The following is a 14,342-nucleotide window of genomic DNA, read 5'->3' as shown; positions in this document are numbered from 1 at the left end:
AAAAGTTAAAAACAGAACTACCCTAAAACCCAGCAACTGGACTAATAAGTATTTACCCAAAGGATACAAAAATACTAATTTGAAGGGATACAAGCACTCCAATGTTTATAACAGCATTATCAACAATAGCCAAACTATGGAAAGAACACAAATGTCCATCAATTGATGAATGGATAAAAAGGTGGTGCGCACACACACACACACACACACAGAAACACACACACACAATGGAATACTACTTAGGCATAAAAAAGAATGAAAACTTGCCATTTGCAGTGACATGGGTGGAGCTAGAGAGTATTACGCTTTGTGAAGTCAGTCAGAGAAAGAAAAATACCATGTAATTTCATTCATGTGTGGAATTTAAGAAATACAACAAACTAGCAGGGGGAAAAAAGAGAGAGGCAAACTAAGAAACAGATTCTTAACTATACAGAACAAACTGATGGTTACCAGAGGGGAGGTGAGTGTGGGGATGGGTTAAATAAGGTGATGGGGGTTAAGGAGTGCACTTGTTGTGATGAGCACAAGGTGTATGTAAGTGTCGAATCACTAAATTCTATACCTGGAACTAATATTACACTGTTTATTAACTAACTGGAATTAAAATTAAAACTACCCCCACAAAGAAAGCAAACATTTTTCAAGTAGTACTATAAGATAATGAACTACTCAAGCCAGAAATATCCTTCAAAATTATATTATTTCTTTTCCTAACATCATTAGAAATATTTCATTTACTAAAATGATTATTTGTACATTTTTTAATATGTGCATTCTAAAATTATAACTTTCATGTTCATATATATATGGCATATATATATTTCATGATGAAAAACTTCAAGATGGTAGTACATTTCTGTTTTTGTTTCTTAGGGACTGAGTCATCTGTGTGTCTTTAAATGAATACAAGATATTTTCTATTTTCTTCTATTGCTTGCTACTCCTTAACCAATTAGAAAACAGTGAATCCAGGTGGTAATCAACTCAGTACGAAATTACTCTCACAGTATAATTTCACTAGATGTTATGTGGTAATTACCACTGTAACATCAGCATTAATGGCAGGGATAATTTACTTTTCCTATTGGCCCTAGATCAGGATGACCCCTTATAATACTTTCTTGTGTATGAAGGAGGCTATTTTCATGATTTGACATTTATGCCAAATATAAGAAGTAAGCAGTTTAAAGTAGAAAGCAATTTAATTTCTACAAAATCACTGAGACTGGAATTACCCTGAATTAAGGTCATTGATTGATAAATATAGCTTGGAAAGTACATGTTTTTTTGAACAGGAATTTAACCTTCAGTTTACAAAGCACAGAATTATAAATATACTTTTTAATCTCAGATAGAGGGGACTAGAGTTACAGATAAGCTATAGGTGAGTTTATTCTTATCATTATAAATTCTACCAACCATTTGCTGCTTATAAGAAAGAAGCAATGTACCAAAATATTCTTACTAAATCTGTTATATTACTTCAAGCCAATTTTTGAAAGAATTTTTTTTTAGGATTTATTTCTTTGAAAGAGAGAGAGTGCAGTGGGGAGGGACAGAGTGAGACAGAAAATCTCTTCTGATCCTTCTGGATCATATTTTCCACCATTTGTGTTATATATCTATACCTTCAGGGCTGATTAAATGATTTCCCTCTATTTTTTCTATCTCTTTGCAGCCTGTGTCTTAATGTCCTTGCTTAGAGTTGCTAAGATCGCTTCTTCCCTGTTTCACTAGTTTTTTCACCCATCTTCATCTCCTCTTAGCTTATGTTTGTCCCATGTTGCTTAAGTCTTGTCTGGCTATCTGTTCTGTTTTTCCCAGTATCATTAACATTGTCTGTACAATCATATAAATCTATGCCAGGCTTTCTAAATGTTGACATTATTGACATTTTGGGTTTAACAATTCTTTCTGGGGTGCATGAAAGTGTGAAGGAAGTATTGTCTTGTGCATTATAAGGTATTTAACAGCATCCTCTATCTTTACCCATTAGAAGACGTTAGGACCTCCAAACCAAAGGGACAAGCAAAACTGTCTCCAGATATTACTAAATGTCTCGGGGGTGGTGGTGGGGAGTCACCTCTAATTGAGAACCTTGATTTATATGATGATGTTAGTATCTTGAAGCTCTTCTAGATTCTCACTGTGTTAGCTCTATATAGCTTTTTTATTACTAGAATGATTTTGTTTAAAAAATAAGTCTGAAAATTCTGATGTTACTTTATATATGTTTAAATTGTAGTACCCACCTAAAATATCTTAGTTAAAAGTTAAGTTAAAATAAATAGCTCTCTTTATGTAATAGGTAGAAGTCATGTGCCAAAATATTTCAGGCATTTCTGTAAGACTTACTATGTCTCATCCATCATTCTAGTCCAGAAGCCACAGAGAAAAATAGTACATCTTAAACTAGAAGCATCTAATGGAATAGAGCTACTGAATGATACTGATTACAATTTCATGCAAACAAAATTAATAAAGGTGATTAAGGGTATTTAAGTGACTTAGAAGATAAAAATGAGTTTCTGTCTTCCATTTCTGTCAGTACAGTGGATTAGGTTCACTAAATGACCTCTCTGATCATCACAAATAAAATGTATGATACAGTGTTTTAAAGAATCCTTTAAAATTCGGTGGTGATTTTGCATAGAAGTAAGGAAATCACAGATATCAAAAATAAATTGAAACCATGAATCATTGGCAACAGGAGAGCACCAACACCAATTTTTGCCCTGAGGATTTCTGTTCAGTGCTTGAGAACTGGAGCTGCTTTTGACAATTGCACTAGCATCCAGCTCATGTGATAAAGCTATGGCCTGATCATGGGGATGGGATAGAAGATTACCACATAAAACTGAGGATCTAATGTCTACAAACAACCTAATGGGGATAAGAAATAAACTCTGATACATGCTGGTTTCAACTTTAGAACTGTTGTGAAAGGAAACAAGATAGATTAATCACACAAGTAACAATCCACCATGAACAAAGTTCAGAAGACTAATGTCTCCTCTCATTCCATTTATTGCCTGTTTCAGTTACTAAAGCTGTAGACAAAAAGGTTTTGTATCAGGCCAGCAATAACAGCAGTCTTCCTAACACTTCTTGACACCACAGGAAAGGCAATGCTGTGGTGATGCCCTTGACACTTAGTAATGGAAACATAACATGGTTAGCTCTAATTTGGCTCCATGGGTAAAATAACTCCCCCTAAGATGCCTTTAAGAATACAAACTAAAATTTAATGATATCAGTATTGTATTTTGGGCATTGATACATCTCTTTCTTTTAGTATGTGTGAGTTTAAATTTGTGCATGCGTCTATTGAATTAGGAGGAAGTAAACATTCATGGGAAAAGTATGATCTATTGAGTTGTGGATTTTATCTTCTCCAACCCTTAAATCCTTTAAAACCTTCCTAGTGATGCTCCCACCTTATTTCCCTGTCATATTTACTGTGAAACCTGTGTTGGTTGAATGACAGCTATGCCTTGAAGGTTGGTAGGTTGGCTATTTATTTATTTATTTATTTGTTAACACTGTCCTTGTTGGTACACTCACTGGGCCTAGCCAAACAGTGCTGAGGGGATTCACATTTAATTCTGATGTGAAAACGCTTTTGTCTTTTTTTAAACTTGACATTGCTGGACAGGGTTTGAGTATGAGCAGAGAATGAATATCATTCTAAAATATCTCATTTTAAAAAGGTGAAATTATAGCTACTGGAAAGGTATGCCCATATTTTGTGGATATAGAGGGAGAACGACAACCAGACACCCAGGGGGAGGAGACCACCTTAGGCCCAGGGAAGTATGGGGAAGGGAGCAGTCTAACAATCTTTGTTGGTCAAGGGCTACAAACTTCTGGCTATAAATGAGTATGTTTGGGGATCTAATGTATAGCATGGTGATTATAATTAACAATACTGTATACTATACCTGAAAGTTATTAAGAGAGCAAATCTGAAATGTTATCATCACACGTGCCAAAAAAAAAAAAAAAAGGTAATTTTGGGAGGAGGTGGAGGTGTTAACTACTTCATTGTAGTAATCAGTTTGCAAAATTTACATGTATGAAATCATCATGTTTACAACTTAAACTTAGATATGTTATATTTCTTTTTTTTATTTTATTATGTTATGTTAATCACATACATTGCATCATTAGTTTTTGATGTAGTGTTCCATGATTCATTGTTTGCGTATAACACCCAGTGCTCTCAGTACGTGCCCTCTTTAATACCCATCACCGGGCTAACGCATCCCCCACCCCCCTCCTCTCTAGAACCCTCAGTTTGTTTCTCAGAGTCCATAGTCTCTCATGGTTCGTCTCCCCCTCTGATTTCCCCCCCTTCATTCTTCCCTTCCTGCTATCTTCTTCTTCTTTTTTTTTTAACATATAATGTATTATTTGTTTCAGAGGTACAGGTCTGTGATTCATCAGTCTTACACAATTAACAGCGCTCACCGTAGCACATACCCTCCCCAATGTCTATCTTCAATAACACTTCTATAAAGCTGGGAAAAACAAAAAAATCTTTGCCTTTTAGAATTGACCTTGGAGTGTTCCTCCAAAAAGGAAACACTCCAGTATGGCTATCCCAGTCTTCCCAATATGCTGCTTGTAGCTGACTGCCAAGTCTGGCATTTTGACCATGAGCTAGCAAGAGGTGACTCCTGATGCTGCTGTTCCAACCAGTATCATCCTTTATTCTAAAGGGCAAACGAATGCATCCAGGATGATGGTGTTGACAGATAGGACAGATTGGACTGAATGTCCTCAGGTAGTCCTGCCAAAAACAAGAACAGAACCAAATAATTTGAACCAAACCAAGAAATAATGAGTTTAACTCTACTACCACCAATACCTTTACGTGAATTAAAATAATTTGTGAAATTCATAAAAATATTTCATTATAGGAATTATTTCCTAAAATATGATTTTATACCATGTAGCAATTTTTAAAGCTTGTTAAGTGTTTTTTAAAATTAATTTTCTGGTGTGAAGTATAGAGAAAGTCACATTTAAACAGAAGAGTTTATATTTTCTTGCATCTTCTTACCCCCTTTCCTTTTGAGCTATCTGTTGGTTATAAAATCAACCCATTTATACAATATTATCACAATATCAGTGTTTAAAAGTGTGCAACATTTTTATACTCCTTGGTAGCCATTATTTTAATAGCTGATAAATTATAATTATACATTTAAGTGGGTTAAGCATTCACCACCTGTGTTTTATTTTTATTTTTTTTATTGATTCACAAATTTGTTGATTGTTTTATCACCAAGTTATCTTTTTTAAGAATGTCTCAGAATTTATGTATTTCAGGATATTATTGGCCATAGAATCACTCTGTCATTAATCAGGAATTAATGGCTTTTCAAAAACATGTGAAGATGGTCTTACTTCACTGATGGGATTGTTCCTTAAAGCATGGACACATTTATGAACACAGCAAATGAGATGGAGAAGCCAGAAAGCCATTGGCAGGAGATTAAGGAAGGGGATAGGAGGCTTAAGGGATAGGTAGGAATGTTAGAATGAATTAGTTATGTAAAACCAGAAAACCAACCATCTGCCTATGTTCCCCAACAGAACCCAAAGGGCACTTCCTTTATTAATCAATAAAGAATGTTATGTTAAAGAAAAATTAGCATGCCTAAGAGGCTCAACAGTGACTATTACATGTAGCATGCAAGCATTAATAACTACAAAGAAATATACTAATCTCTTTTATATTTTTTCATTACCTAGTAAACATTAAGCAAACTGTACTAAGCATTGTTCTTGAGGTAGGTGATTCAAAAAAAAAAAAATGTGTAAGACACCCCCTATAATATAAAGAAATCCAATGTATTTCTTAAATGAGACATAACTGTCTATTTTCTCATCAACTTTCTGGTAGGTTGTCATAACAATGCTCAATAAGTACAAATAGTGAACTCATAAATAGTATGATTTATAGTCAAACTCATAAAATAATTACAACTGTGCTTATAAAACCTGATGAACCTCCAAATAACCTATACTTTTATGTTGTTATTCAAATTCTCATGATTATGAAGGCATCAGAAGTGTAGGGAAAAATATAGACTTTTTTTTACCCCTAATTGATTGATTATTGATTGAAAACCTAACATTTCCTGGCTTCAGAACCCCACAAATCTCAAGCTCTAATGTTCCTTAACTTACTCTGTAGAAGTGATGCTACAAGTAAGTGAAGGGGCAAATACACAACAATAGAGGATTGGAGGGAGATCATCATACCTGCATTCCTGCATATACACCTGCCATAATGGTATGTGCTGTAAAAACTAATAACTTAATACATAATTGTTCGGTTGGAAATCATGTTGATCTGTATTTCATAAAAAGGATTATAAGACTCTCTTTTAGTATGGGTAATCGAATATATTTTGCTGTTTATGGTAACTACCAGGATGTCATTCTTTTTTTTTTTCATTTCAACACCAAAAAGTGGTATTGCTCCTATGTATATGTTACTGTGCTTCTTTGGAAAGAATGTTGTTAGTACTCTCTAACACAAAGTAGTATGACTTTCTTACTGTGCAAATCTTTTAGGATATTGAAATTTAGCATTCTTTATATATGATTAAATTTAACAAATTCATATAATAACTTCAGTATGTAATTGAATGCATGAATTAATAGTTTGATGTTTATATGATAAATTGATTTCATTTTTAGTCAACATATTTTTTTTTAATTTTTAAATTTTAAATATTTTGACACTGGCTAAAATTTATTCTTAGGCAGAGATAGAGATGAAAAATGGAGTTTGAGTAAGAAAGAGTTTTATTCTTAATTCCATTTAAGTACTAGTTACGTACTCCTGAATAGGTTGTCAACATTCTCTAACATTCTATGGTAATAACTGAAATATGGAAATGATAATAGTACCTAACTCAATAGTTGTTGTGATAATTACATAAAATGTGTATATAATGTTATAATCACAGCATTAATGGCAGAAATGGTTGTAGTGTGTATGGCATTTGTCAAGAATATAAAAAAGAAACATATGTTCCATTTGGAGAACGTGATAATGGGGAATCCGAGAAAATGAAAAAAAAAGATCTACAAATGTGAGTGAAATTTTTGCAAAGTATTTTTATTAATAAACTTTTTAAAATGTTGGAAATAACTTTATATTACATAAAAATCACACAGTATTTCTAAGCAACTCCACCTTATAGAATACACATATGTTAGTAGTAATATGTATAAATGAACATACAGTTGACTTTTATCTCTATCAGCTTTACACCTCTTATCTTCTACTGCTCTTATTTCTTTTATATTTCATATGTATCTTGTCCTTTTATACTTATTTATCCATTGGGTTCTATCTGTTTTGCCATCTTTCTTTCACATGACATTAACTTATCTTTTTCAGTAGATTTTGAAATCACCTTTTACTTTCCAGAACCCAATTTATTCTATGAATCTAATTTAGAAATACTTTCTGGTGCAGCTGCTATGGAGAACAGTAAGACAATTCCTAAAATAAATAATAATAGAGTTAACATGTGATTTAACAATTTCACCTGTGGGCATACTCCCAAAAGAATTGAAAGCAGGGTCTTAAACAAGTGTTTGCACACTCATGTTCATGACAGCATTAGTCAAAATAGCCCAAAGGTGGAAACAAATGAAGGGTTCATTGATGGATAAATGGATAAACAAAATGGTATATACATACAATGGAGTATTACTTTAAAAGTGTTACTTTAAAAAGAAAGCAAATTCTGACACATGCTACAACATAGATGAACCATGAGGACATTATGCTAAGGGACATAAGCCATTCATGAAAGGACAAATACTGTATGATTCCACTAATATGAGGTACCTAGAGTAGTCAAATTCAAAGAGACAGAGGGTAGATTGGTGGTTGCTACAGGCTAGAAGGAGAAGAGGATAAGGAGTTATTGTTTAATGGGTACAGAGTTTCATTTCTGCAAGATGAAATAAGTTCTGGAGATTGATGGTGGTGGTGTTTGCACAACAATATGTATGCACTTAATGGCACTGAATTGCACGCTTAAAAATGGTTAAGATGACAAACTTTATTCTGTGAGTATTTTACCACAATTACAAAAAAATAATTTTTTAAAAATTAAAAAAATATTATTTGACCATTACTTTCATTGTTTCAGTTGCTACTTGTATTGGTGGAGGAAACTTATAATGACATAGACTATTTTGCATACTAATTTATTATAAGGGTGGCAAAACCACAAAATAAAAACAGACTTTTTATTTTTAACATTAAATTATACAGTGAGAATCCAATTTCAGTATCTAAAATAAAATAGTATTTTGTTTCAAAATATAGTATTTTGTTTAAAGAATAATGCAAGAAATATATAGTTGCTTTGAAATATACTATCGGGGCGCCTGGGTGGCTCAGTCCTTGGGCGTCTGCCTTCGGCTCGGGTCATGATCCCAGGGTCCTGGGATCGAGCCCCGCATTGGGCTCCCTGCTCGGCGGGAGGCCTGCTTCTCCCTCTCCCACTCCCCCTGCTTGTGTTCCCTCTCTCGCTGTGTCTCTCTCTGTCAAATAAATAAAATATTAAAAAAAAAAAAAACTAAAAAAAAAAAAAAAGAAATATACTACCAAATCATAGATTTGAGATTCTTTTTTTTTTTTTAAGATTTTATTTATTTGATAGAGCGAGATACACAGCGAGAGAGAGAACACAAGCAGGGGGAGTGGGAAAGGGAGAAGCAGGCCTCCTGCAGAGCAGGGAGCCCGATGCGGGGCTCGATCCCAGGACCCTGGGATCATGACCTGAGCCGAAGGCAGACGCTTAACGACTGAGCCACCCAGGTGCCGCCTAGATTTGAGATTCTATAAGGTGATTAAAAGATTATGCAATTAGGAGGAAGGAGGGAAGATGGCAGAAGAGTAGGGGACGCACATTTTATCTGGTCCCTTGAATTCAGCTAGATACCTATCAAATCATTCTGAACACCTGTGAATTCAACCTGAGCTATATGAATTGCTGCAATTCTACAAATAGAAAGTGACCACTTTTTATAAGCTGCATAAAAAGCCTTCAGGGAACAAAAGCCACGTAGAGCAACCTGAAGCAGCTTACACTGAGCCCGGCCCCCTGGCAAGGGGTGGTGCGACTCTGCCCAGGCAAAGACACCTGAGAATCAGTGCAACAGGCCCCTCCCCAAGAAGACCAGCAGGAACATCAGGTGAATACCAAGTTTATGGATCAGACAGAACTGAAAAACTACACTAGGGGAAAATAGTATATAGAATTTGAGGGTTTTTTTCTGAGTCTTTAGTCTTTCAGTTAAAATTTTTTTCTCTTTTCTTTTTATTCCTTGTCAACTAGTTTCTTATTTTATCACCTCTTTGTTTTTTGTTTTGTTTTTTAAAGACTTTATTTATCTGAGAAAGAGAGAGAGAGAGCAAGAGCACAAGATCAGGGGGAGGGAAAAGCAGACACCCACTGAGCAGGCAGCCCAACGCAGGCTCAATCCCAGGACACTGGGATCGTGAACTGAGCCGAAGGCAGATGCTCAACTGACTGAGCCACTGAGGTATCCCTCAACTCTTTGTTTTTAAGCCTTTTTTTAAATTTTCATTTTTACATTTATATTTTATAGATAGTCTTCATTTTTGGTTCCCTTTCATTGTATTCAATTTTATTTTTGTATGTATATAAGTTTTTCTTTCTTTACAATTTTCAGATTTAGTGTCTTCTAACAAACAGACCAAAATACACCCAGGACCACGTGGATCACACTGTTTTGTCCACCTGTGAGATTATATTCTCTTTTATCCTTTTGTTGTTGTTGTTGTTGTTGTTATTTCTGACCTCTTCAGATTTATCTAGTGTGTATTTTGCTGGGGTCGTGGTTGATATTTTTGATTTTGTTCTCTCATTCATCTATTCTTCCCTGGACAAAATGACTAGAAGGAGAAATTCACAACAACAAAAAAGAAACAGAGGTAGTATTGTCTGCCATAGATCTAATCAATATGGATATAAGTAAAATGTCAGATGTAGAATTCAGAATAATGATTATAAAGTTACTAGCTGGGCTTGAGAAAAGCATAAAAGACACTAGAGAATCCCTTAGTGAAGAAATAAAATCTAATCAGGCCGAAACTAAAAATGTTTTAACTGAGATGCAATCTAAATTGAATGCTGTAACAGCTAGGGTAAATGAGTCAGAAGAGAGAATAAGTGACATAGAAGACAAGTTGATGGAAAGGAAGGAAGCTGAGGAAAAGAGAGAAAAACAACTAATGGACCATGAGGGAAGGCTTAGAGAAATCAGTGGTAACGATAAAGTGAAACAATATTAGAATTATTGGGGTCCCAGAAGAAGAAGAAAGAGAGGGACAGAAGGTATATTTGAGCAAATTTTAGCTGAGAACTTCCATAATCTGGGGAAGGAAACAGGCATTCAAGTCCAGGATGCACAGAGAACCCCCCTCAAAATCAATAAAAATAGATAAACACCCCAGCATATAATAGTGAAGCTTGAAAATTTCAGAGATAAAGAGAAAATTCTGAAAGCAGCTCAAGGCAAGAGCTCCTTAACCTCAAGGGTAGAAACATTAGGCTGGCAACAGAACTGTCAGGCCAGAAAGGGCTGGCATGATATATTCAGGGTACTAAATGAAAAAAAAAATGCAGCCAAGAATACTTTATCCAGCAAGGCTGTCATTCAGAAAGTAAGGAGAGATAAAGAGCTCCTAGGACAAACAGAAACTAAAAGAATTTGTGATCACTAAACCAGTCCTGAAAGAAATATTAAAGGGGATCCTGTAAGCAAAGAGAGAGCCCAAAAGTAACATAAGCCAGAAAGAAACAGAGATGATCCACATAAACAGGGACTTTATAGATAATACATGGCAATAAATTCCTATCTTTCAATAGTTACTCTGAATGTAAATGGGCTAAATGTTCCAATCAAAAGACACAGGGTATTAGATTGTATTAAAAAGCAAGACCAATCCATATGCTGTCTGCAAGAGACTCATTTAAAACCAAAGACAGATTGCAAGGGAGGGGGAGAACAATTTACCGTGCTAATGGACCTCAAAAGAAAACTGGGGTAGCAATCCTCATATCAGACAAATTAGTTTTTAAACCAAAGACTGTAGTAAGGATGTGGAGAGTCACTATATCATACTTAAAGGGTCTATCCAACAAGATGATCTATCAATTATAAATATTTATGCCCCTAACTTGGGAGCAGCCAATTATATCAACCAATTAATAACCAAATTAAGGAAACACATTGATAATAATACAATAATAGTAAGGGACTTCAACACCCCACTCACAGCAATGGACAGATCATCTAAGCAGAAGATGAACAAGAAACAAGGGCTTTGAATGACACACTGGACCAGGACTTCACAGATATATACAGAGCATTCCATCCTAAAGCAACAGAATACACATTCTTCTCGAGTGCACATGGAACATTCTCCAGAATAAATCACATACTGGGTCACAAATCAGGTCTCAACTGGTACCAAAAGACAGGGATCATTCCCTGTGTATTTTCAGAACACAATGTTTTGAAACTTCAACTCAATCACAATGGGAAATTTGGAAGGAACTCAAATATTTGGAGGATAAAGAGCATTCTACTAAAGAATGAATGGGTCAACCAGAAATTAAAGAATTTTAAAAAATCATGGAAACACAACTGTTCAAAACCCTTGGGATGCAGCAAAGGTGGTACTAAGAGGGAAGTACATAGAAATAGAAACCTTTCTCAAGAAACTAGAAAAGTCTCAAATACACAAGCTAACCTTACACTTAAAGGAGCTGGAGAAAGAACAGCAAATAAAGCCTAAACTGAGCAGGAGAAGAGAAATAATAAAGATAAGAGCAGAAATCAATGAAACAGAAACCAAAAGAACAGCAGAACAGATCAGCGAAACAATAAGCTCGTTCTTTGAAAGAATTAGTAAGATTGATAGACCCCTAGCCAGACTTATCAAAAAGGAAAGAGAAAGGACCCAAATTAATAAAATCTTGAATGAAAGAGGAGAGATCACGACCAACACCATGAAAATACAAACAGTTATAAGAACATATTATGAGCAACTATATGCCAACAAATTAGGCTATCTGGAAGAAATGGATGCATTCCTGGAAACTTATAAACTACCAAAACTGAAATAGGAAGAAATAGAAAACCTGAACAGACCCATAACCAGCAAGGAAATTGAAGCAGTAATCAAAAATCTCCCAACAAACGAGTCCAGGGTTGGATGGCTTCCCAGGGGAATTCTACCAAACATTTAAAGAGGAAATCATACCTATTATTCTGAAGCTGTTTCAAAAAATAGAAATGGAAGGAGAACTTCCAAACCCTTCCTATGAAGCCAGGATTACCTTGATCCCCAAACCCAGACAAGGACCCCACCAAAAAGGAGAATTGTAGACAAATATCCCTGATGAACATGGATGCCAAAATTCTCACCAAGATACTAACCAATAGAATCTAAGTGTACATTAAAATGATTATTCACCATGACCAAGTGGGATTTATTCCTGTGCTGCAAGGGTTGTTCAACATTCACAAATCAATCAATGTGATCACATCACAATCACAGTAATAAAAGAAAGGACAAGAACCATACGATCCTCTCAATAGATGCAGAAAAAGCATTTGACAAAATACAGCATCCTTTCTTGATTAAAACTCTCCACATTGTAGGGCTAGAGGGACCATACCTCAATATCATAAAAGGCATCTACAGAAAGCCCACAGCAAATATCATTCTCAAGTTTTTCCCCTAAGGTCAAGAACATGACAGGGATGTCCACTGTTACCAGTCTTGTTCAGTATAGTATTAGAAGTTCTAGCCTCAGCAATCAGACAACAAAAAGAAATAAAAGGCATTCAAATTGGCAAAGAAGTCAAACTCTCACTCTTTGCAAATGACATGATACTTTATGTGGAAAACCCAAAAGATTCCACCCCAAAATTGCTAGAACTCATATAGGAATTCAGCAACATGGCAGGTTATAAAATCAATGCACAGAAATCATTTGCATTTCTGTACACTAACAATGAGACAGAAGAAAGAGAAATTAAAGAATCAATCCCATTTACTATTGCCCCCCAAACCATAAGATACCTAGGAATAAACCTAAGCAAAGAGGTAAAGGATCTATACTCTAAAAATTACAGAACACTTGTGAAAGAAATTGAGGAAGACACAAAGAAATGGAAAAACGCTCCATGCTCATGGGTTGGAAGAATAAATATTGTTAAAAGTCTATGCTACTCAGAGCAATCTACACATTCAGTGCAATTCCTATCAAAATACCATCAACATTTTTCACAGAGCTGGAACTAATAATCCTAAAATTTGTATGGAACCAGAAAAGACCCTGAATAGCCAGAGGAATGTTGGAAAAGAAAACCAAAGCTGGTGGCAATACAATGACAGACTTTAAGCTTTATTACAAAGCTGTAATCATCAAGACATTATGATACTGGCAGAAAAACAGACACATAGATCAATGGAACAGAATAGAGAACCAGAAATGGACCCTTAATCCTATGGTCAGCTAATCTTTGACAAAGCAGGAAAGAATATCTAATGGAAAAAAAGTCTCTTCAACAAATGGCGTTGGGAAAATTGTACAACCAAATGTGATTTTGTTTTGTTTTGTTTTTGCCATGATGTGTGTTTTATTTTCATTAATCATACAGATAATTTGCTATAATATCCCAGGGCAAACCGGAGAATTTGGCAATCCAATTGTGGGGGGGGGTGGGCTGAGAGACCTGCAGGCTGGTGACATCAGCACTGAATGCCCGGGTTCACAGTGCAGCTTGTTGCTTGTGTCCATCTTGCAGGTGGCTCTTCTTTGTCCACATCACGACTGGAGTGTCTTGAAGATGACAGGGTGGTTCTTAGGTATCCTCTAGGTTCTTAGGAAATTTCACTCTGCTTCTCCTGCTCAATGGTCTCTTTGGTTAGCAGGGTGTTCTTCTCCTGTGTCTCCATTTTCTTCAGCTTGGCCTTATTGAAGCTGGCGATTCCCCCCATGTCCGGCTTGCCTGCCATTTTCTTAAAATGATACGTGAAGTATCCAAGATCTATAAAAACTTACCTAACTCAACACCCAAAAATCAAACAATCCAGCCAAGAAATGGGCAGAAGACATGAACGGACATTTCTCCAAAGAAGTCATACAAATGGCCAACAGACATGAAAAAATGCTCTACATAACTTTGCAGCAGGGAAATACAAATCAAAAACACAATGAGATACCACCTCACAGCAGTCAGAATGGCTAAAATTT

The 14,342-nt window shown here is 35.4% G+C and overlaps 1 pseudogene; it reads right to left on the bottom strand.

The window, feature by feature from the left end:
• Window positions 1-13,969: 13,969 nt before the first annotated feature.
• LOC118540061 (thymosin beta-10 pseudogene) lies at window positions 13,970-14,104 on the bottom strand (annotated as a pseudogene).
• Between the last annotated feature and the right edge of the window lie 238 nt (window positions 14,105-14,342).

This window comes from Halichoerus grypus, chromosome 4 (genome assembly GCF_964656455.1).
Source record: "Halichoerus grypus chromosome 4, mHalGry1.hap1.1, whole genome shotgun sequence".
Lineage (NCBI taxonomy): Eukaryota > Metazoa > Chordata > Mammalia > Carnivora > Phocidae > Halichoerus > Halichoerus grypus.
Note: the sequence above shows the minus strand (reverse complement) of the source record. Positions and strands in the feature narration are given on the sequence as shown.